Raw genomic sequence first — 8,607 nt, 5'->3', positions numbered from 1 at the left:
GAATGTTTATAGCAACAAGCATCCTTCAAAAGAAAACAAATTAACTGTCATATAGTCACACAAAGATATACTATTCAAAAGTGAAAATAAATATAGCTATTAAAAAAACAATCTGAATAGATCTTGTCTACATAATACTGAGTAAAGTAAGCAATCTACACTACAATATCATTTTTATAAACATTGAAAACAGTATTTTTGGTGATAAATATGTGATAAAATTCATCTAAAAAGAAAAAACAAGCAAGGCACGATAATACAAATCTCAGATCAGTTACTCTGATGGGGACACAGCATATGTGATGGAAAAGGAGTACAAATACACATTTTTAAAAGTATTAGAAATTTACTGACTCTTAAAGTAGGTAGTTATGTTCATGAGTATTTATTTTATTAATGTTTCATAATTTACTTATATCACATACATTCTTTTCTGTTGCTGTTACTAAGGCATGGGGAAGCTGCATGAGGTCGAAACAAGAACTGATTCCCTGAGAGGTGCCCTGAGCAGCTGACAGGGCTACTGCACTCCTTCAGTAGGTTCCTATAATGAAGGTGGGTATATCAGGCTTCCTTGGCCTCATGACTGCTGCTGGTAAGGTCACAAGCCTTCCATCCTCTGTTCTCATGCCTGCAAACTACCTTCCAATAGTAATTTAACTTCCTATGCACTGAGAAAAACTGTGCTGGTCAGAAGAATCACAAGTGTACAGTTCTCACCATTCACTGTCATTTCAGTTTATATACATCAGTCTCTTGTGAGTTTGGTTACCATAAGACAGCATCTCTTAGGGGATCTAGGTCAATTAAGAACCCAATGACAAAATGGTGGATTATCTGTGGGGGATACAGTCCAAGACCCACAGTTGGATGCCAGAAAATCATGGATAGTACCAAACCCTATATAGACTATGTTTTTTCCTATACATACACATCTATGATAAAGTTCAATTTATAAAATAGAACAATTATTACAATAGAGAGGCATACCTGGGAGATATTGTGGGTTCCATTCCAGACCACTGTAATAGAGTATCACAATGAAGTGAGTCGTAATCGTTTTGCTGTTGGAGGGTCTTACCTTCAAATCTGTGAAAAAACGCAACACCTGTGAAGCACAATAAAGCAAATCACAATAAAATAAGGTATGCTTGTGCTGTAGTAAAAGTTATGTGAATGTAGTCTCTCCCTGGCCCTCTCAAAATATCTTTTTGTACTTTACTCACCCTTCTCATGACGATGTGAGATAATGCCAATGTGATGAGATGAAGTGAGGTGGATGACGTAGGCATTATGACCTAGAGTTAGTCTACTACAATGGTTTCTTAAACACAAGCGCTGGGAGACTGCAACAATGGTCTGGTGCGGAACTAAGATGGCTACTACTAAGTGACTAATTGACCGGGCTGGGAGTTTTTATAGCGTGGATAGCCGGGTGATTGACGTCCTGGGAGGGGCAGAGCAGGCCTCACGAGATTTCATCATGCTACTCAGAATAGCCTGCTATTTAAACTAATGAATTGTTTATTTCTGAAAATTTTCATTTAATATTTTCAGATCGCAGTTGACTGCAGGTAACTGAAACTGTAGAAAGTGAAACCATGGATAAGGGGAGACTATAGCATAACTTTAAAGTGATATTAAATTCATACGTATTATAATTTACTACACACATGATTTAAAAAAAGTTAACATTACACCTTAAATAAAATATAAAAAAGAACCAAAGGAAAGTAATTTATATAAAATCTCTTTCTATATATTATTATGTACAAGCTTGGGCATAGTGGTGGTAGTGTCAATTTACACATAGAATCACTATGAATGCACTCGTTATAAATAGAGACCAATAAAGACATGTTGATTTAGGACTTAAATGCTACAATGATACAATTTTCCAAAGTATTTAACTCTCAATTTACATGGTGGTTGTATTCCTGGCAAATCCAATATATATTAAAAAGCATGACAAAGAAAAACAAACACACAAAAACTTTGGATGGACTTATATGTAAAATGTTAGGCTGTTGGCCCAGAAAAATAAAGATTCTTCACCAACATGAATGTCCACCGAAACATTTGTAAATTGTGTGGCGCACGGGACCATTTTTAATCGTGTGGGACTGCCCTATGCATTGCAGCTTGTCTAATGTCCCAGCCCCTTATTCCACCCTTCAATCATAGTGACAACAGACTACCCCTTCTCCTAAAAATTTCCAAACTCCGCAGGGGCAGTACGGGTCTACCATCTTTGAGCCAACCAATTGCTATCTTAGAAATGGAGCCGTGATGGGGTTTTCACGTCACTCTAGCAATGTGTTTATATAGGAGATCACGTCAATTTAAACGGCTCAGTATACAATTGGTGTTTTCTTTCAACAGTTGAAAGACATAAAACTCACACTCCAAAATTCCATATCTGGAAATTTGTCCTTTAATTCACTCAACCAATTATATACACAAACAATGTGTAAAAGAATTACAACACACTTAACTGCAAATACTTCTGGGTAAAGAGTTGGAAGATAGACGTATGACTTGGGGTCTTTGACTTTTTACTTTCTACCACTTCGTTTTTCATTGTAATGAGCATATTTCACTTTTATTAAAACAGTAGTTCTTAAATGCTATTTTTGCTTAATAATAAAAGCTGAGAACGAAATGATTGCCTGGAGTAATGAGTGCATGGTTTGCTTATCTGACCTAATCAAATTGAGCACATTAGCCCCAACATATTATTGTGATGTCAGTAAAAGACGCTGTCTTGACATTGTATTATCTTTGACTCATTTCCTAATCAAATAAAATTAAATATCCATACTTTACCTCAATGTGCTCTTTCAAGGTTGTTTGTTTCTCTGAGGTCTTTTAAAGCAAAAATGCATGTCAAGGGCTGCCTAGCAGAAGACACCAGGTATTCTCCAAAGCTGGACCCTTGGGGCTGCCAGTGAAAGTTGAGCACGATTATTTTTTCATATTAGGCAAAGTGTCAAACCACAAATTTCACATACCATCTCAAGTTTCTCGTTTTTAGTATTTAAGAGACCCCCAGAGACATAAATTTCTTGAGAAATTTCTTGAGAAATCTTTCTTATTTTCTACTTTCCTCCTGTTTCTTTCCTCTATCTCCCACCTACCCACTCAATGAGCTCCTTACTAACAAAACATTCATTAAATGGAGAAAGAACTAGAGAAGGGAAAAGAAAGCCGTCCTCTAGAAGATGACAAAGGAGAGAATATTTCAGAGTGCTGGAGGTGTGGCCTTGACATTAGAATTCTCCTCATAACAGACCATGATAGAAAACTGCAGAACTGAAGTTTTTTCTCTTTTTTTTTTCTAAATGACATTTACTGACGGTTCATTCCCCCCTCCCCGTATTCTTTAATAACATTGACAGTACAAAAGTGTCACATGATTTCTTTTTCTAGACTCTTGTGCTGAGTTCATGCTTGAGATCATATCTGACAAATTATTAACATCTTCTAAATTAACTTCTTTCATGGGATTTCTCTCCATACAGTTGTTCTTCTGGTGCCTAGTACTGATGCCTAAGAATCACACGCTACATAGAGATGAAGTTACCCTCATTTTACTCAGTATCTACTATAAGGAGAACATGAGTTATGCAGCCTTAACACTCAGCAATCAGTTTTGAGGAAAATGATGCTTTTAAAGGAATAATAAATCACACCTTTTCCTGATTTTTATGTGTAAAGAAACTGTGTCCCCTTGAGTTGAAAAAGTAACCCCCAGTGAGCAACGATTTGTAACACGCAGTAGAAATCACCACTGATGGATCAAACAATTTACCAGCTTCAAGATACGTATCTTCATGCCATGAACTGAAATTCTTTTCAATATACAAGATCATCCTGGACATATGTCCTGTATTCTTGCTTATAAGTCTTCAACTAAGTTATTAGCACTCTGCATTCTCTTCTCTGGGCCTTAGATACAAAATCAATGCCTTCAAAGCTCTCATATTCACAATTTGTTTATTATTGCTTTCTCTTGAAATAAGCATAATAATTAAAATATTCTATGTAACTTGATACAACTAAGAAATAAGTGGACCATTCATCAGATAAATTATTAAGAGTAATAAAATATTTCACTGAATTTTTTTGAAGCTTTTTTCAATGTGTTTCTACTTTTATTATCTTATCAGACATTCTCAGAGACTGTGTTAGACAAATGAGTGTTATTCCCATTTCACAGAATAGAAAAGTGAGGTATAGAAATGCTAAGTGTTCGCCTGGGTCATCATTGCCATACTAGGGGTTAAATCTGTATATATCCACAGATTTTCTGTTCCCAAATCTCATCTACAGCCTGTCTAAATCAGTAGTTCCTTAGACAAAAATTAGAAAACAATATGATACTTTCAATTCTTCAATTGCTGTTGAAACAATAAAATCTGAGCTGTACCTGTTTCTTTAACATGTTTTGAATACAACAGACAAGACAATGAACCCACAGACGAATCACCCCATTGGCTTCTGCCAATTCTCATTTTTACTGGCAGCTGCATTTCAAGAACAAGAGAGTGAACTGCAGGGAGTAGATAATGGGGACTTCTCAAGGCATCAGTACATCCAGACCACTATGTAAAGCAGATAATCCATGGCATCTGTTTAGAATGGGAACGACAGAAAAGAAGTCACAGCTGAGCCCCAAGAAACCCTCAAAATGTGAGCACTTTATTTATAAATCAGCTGCCCACCCCGTGATTTGAGAACTAAAGAGCATCCAGCCATACTGTGGTCCTCTCCAGACATTTATTAGACATGCAGCTACAGTGTAGCAGTCGTGGTGGGAGAAATAAAAACAACTATCATTTATTGAGAACTTAAGTTCCAGGCACCAGGCTGGGAGTTTTCTGTTTATTATTTGATTTCATTCTCATAACTCAAGATAGATGGTCACTTCTTTTTCTTTTTAAGTTCCTCCCTGAAGTTGAAAAAACCATGAAGAATACTAGGAAGAGAGTTACTCAGATGGCCGGCCAAGTGACTATTTAAGAAGTACACATCTTCTAGTGCTATTTTTCTATTGTTTGCCACATTTTGACATAATGTTGCTGCTGCTTGTCCTATTTTTTAAACAAAATATTTAGACATATAATTTTATAGCCTTTTTTATTATAGAGTTTTGATGACTATTTTGCAAGGGTTTAATCAGGAGGGAACAAAAGCTTTATTAACCTGTTTTCTCACTCTCCTTATTTGCACTATGTGCTTGTTTATTATCTGCTAGAACATACTCCTCATATGGTTTGAAATGAAAGGATGATCCATCTCCTCATTACCAATCTTCTGCTTGGTGATGAGAAACAAAACAAAACATATGAACAAAGGAAAAATGCCTTCCTGTCATTTCTCAGCCTTCCTTGCTGCTGCTCAGCTGGGACGTTAAAGAGTGGGGTTTAATGAAAGAAGGTGAGAAGGTGAAGAAAAAGCCCTAATGAGCATGTGTTTAGTTATAAGGAAAGATCACTGAGAAATGGCAGTGATTTTCTTTGTGCCTAATGTAACGCAGTGTCCTCCAAGGTCAAAGAAGCCCATCACCTTCCTTCCTCATCCATTCTTTCTCTACCCTGGCAACCAGCTTCTCCACATAGATTTTATGAAGTTTAATTTCTGATGATGGAGTGAAAAAAGAATGTCATTTCTAATCACTAGCTTGTGCTCTTGAGAAACATGCAGAAGTGGTGCGGGAGGCTCTTTAGGTTGCTTGTATCACTGATAGAGCATCTCATGAGCAAGCATTTCAGATCTCAAGCTCAGGATGACAGAACCCCAGCCTGGACCACAGGCTTGCTGACACTTGCCCTTTAGACTGGGAATGAAGAATCCAATTCCCATCTAGCAGTGCAGAGCCCCTGAAAAACAAAATGCTTTAATGCTTCAAAGGAGAGTCGATAACAGCTGTCAAAACTCTACAGCAATGCTCTGAATTAGAATGAAATCATGTAGTCATAATATCATTCCAAAAATGTCTTTAATCAGTGAGCACTCCAGCCCTGTGGTGTGAGTATCACACCTAAAATACCACATAAAACATGAGAGCCAGAGTCAGATAGAACTCCCAGAACTCTACGAGAGAATGATGTTTTTGCTTTACCAGTTTCCAAACCAGGAAATCATTACTCATCATTCCCAACAGACCACGTTTTTGGAGAATGGGAGAGAGGCATGGCCAACCATAACGAATGAAAAAAGAAATCTTAAAACACAGCTCCTTTAGGATCAACGGCCATCTCAGGGAGGCAGGACGTGCTTCAAAGATCTTTCTTTGAAGGTGAAATATGCAGCCTTAGCTGTGCTCTCATCCTCTACATATCGCTGAGTGAATAACCTAAATTACATGGAACAGCAGTAAATTGGCTCATCATAGCCCTGTTCTAATTTTAAAAGGATAAAGAACTGAAAAACCAGATGGCCTCACATATAGCAGTTCAGGGACTAGTGAAGCCCATTAAGGGGCTGCCACAGTCTTTCCCCAGAAGGTCATGGGTTCAAATTCAACCTAGGTTTGTGATGACCAAGGACCATTCAATGTCTTGTGTTAAATGTATGTGTGCCTTCAACATAATGTCCCTAATAGGGATGATGACAGCCTGCATTTGTCATTCTTGCTGCCTCTCTTAGGCGTACAGTGAGAGATACACATGTGGAAAGTAAATCGTTTGCTCCCATGTAAAGGTGATCCTTGCACAATGTAAACTCTGAGGCACTAAAGAGCATCATGCTTTCACACTGTCTGTGTCTCTTCCAGTTCTGAGGGAAAAGTATAGCAGCTCTTTGATGGGCAGTCTAACACCCTGAGGAGCTCAGGACACACTTTAAATGTTGAAGACCTACAAGCATGTCCATGAGCATGTCATTTTCCAAACAACATAATAACTCTCTCAGTTTCAACAAAACAGTCACTTATGGTGATAAAATGCCAGGTCACAAGTCAAATTTTGACTCCATTACTGAGCATTATCCTTGAGTTCTAAATGGAAAGGCAGTACAATTCACCAGCCGTCAAGCTCCAGCCTTACCTCAACATGAACAGCAGAATAACAGGCTAAACAGTTACAGATAGCTGCTCTAGTCATTACTTGAATAGATTTTTAATGACTGGCTCTGTCCACAGATCATTTTGGCCAGTCACTCAACAAAGTATGTGTGCCTTCCTGTATGTATGTGTGCTTTCCTGGATACCCTCTTGGAATTCTGCTTGGGATTTCATAGAATTCAGTGAAGAAATCCACCATCCATCAAGAGATTTGGGGTGACTTAGAGACACTTAAGATAATTGGATTGCTCTTTATGAAAAAGCAAAAGTTGGTGTGGCTGAGTTGAGATAGAAGATTTCCACGGAGTTCCTTCCAAGGTTGTAAATGGTTCCTATCTTTAGTTTTGATGTTGAACCCCATGCGGTAGGTTGAAGAGTGGGAGAATGCCCTATAAGGGGCACCCCCAGAATGTCCCAGTGTTGTGTATCTGAGGGATGCTAAACACAACAGCCACCCCAAGAGCACAGATCACTGGCTACAGGAGAGGGTGGCAGCACCCATGTGAAAGCCTGTTGCCTGAAAACCCTCAGGATCCCAGCTTCCCATATTTTCCTGTTGACTGAAAGATGTCCTTATCACAGCCAGAAGAGCTGCCTAGGTCCTTTCTTTCAATGACTAGCAATCATTTGAACTGGGGATACCAGGAAGTGGTGAGACTTGGAAGTTATTTCTTGTCAAGTTACCAACTTGGGAAATTAGAGTCTGGAAGGCAAAATGAGGGCAAAACTTTGTGAATATTTCCTCCTGCCTGTGAGGTAAAGGTAAAAATCTAACAACCATGACCCCTAAAAGAAAATAAAAGGCAACAGATGCTGAAGCCTCTAATACCCCTCTCACGAATCTCTAGATGCAGCTGTCTCCGCAGTGGAGGTCGGCTGACAATGGCTTCTTCTGAGGTGAGTCGAGCCTGCAGAGGCTTCAGGTTTTATGCTCAGGACTCATTCCACATATATCCACCTATCAGTCATTCTTCCATCTATTGATGGGTTCCTCAGATCTTTATAACAGATTTCATCTGCCTACCTGGTATAAATGATCATTTCAGCCGTGGACTCTATCTCAAATGGCCATTCTCCTGGTGAAGAAACGGGAAATACTTTTTCTAACCTAAAGCAGTCTAGGGGGATTTTCAAAGATAAGCAGCGTTCCACAGGACACCGTTCCAGGATTTGGCCTGATGTTTCCCAAAGGCATTTACAGCCTTCCCTGCTCCAGAGCTCTGTACCCACCACTTGGGCTTCCTCCCCACCAATTTTCCTCCCTTCTTTCAAAGGCTCGCTTTTCCGGATTCTCAGCACGTAATTCAAATACGGGGAACAGATCTGCTACGATTGCTGTTGGATACTGGGCTGGGGCGAGAGGAGAGTGGAGGTCGGTACTAGTGGGGGTGCGGGATGAGGACTGGGGCAGAATTTGCCGGACCCGTGACGAGGTGTCATAAAATGAACGCTGAGGTGGCCACGGAGAGAAGAGCAGGGACCCGAACCAAGTACCTTCCTCGGGGCTTTTGGGGCCAGAGCGGCGTGGCTCCATCAGGTGG

The sequence above is a fragment of the Rhinolophus ferrumequinum genome, chromosome 3 (genome assembly GCF_004115265.2).
Source record: "Rhinolophus ferrumequinum isolate MPI-CBG mRhiFer1 chromosome 3, mRhiFer1_v1.p, whole genome shotgun sequence".
Taxonomy (NCBI): Eukaryota; Metazoa; Chordata; class Mammalia; order Chiroptera; family Rhinolophidae; genus Rhinolophus; species Rhinolophus ferrumequinum.
The sequence above is the reverse complement of the archived record's forward strand: the minus strand, read 5'-3'. Positions refer to the sequence as shown.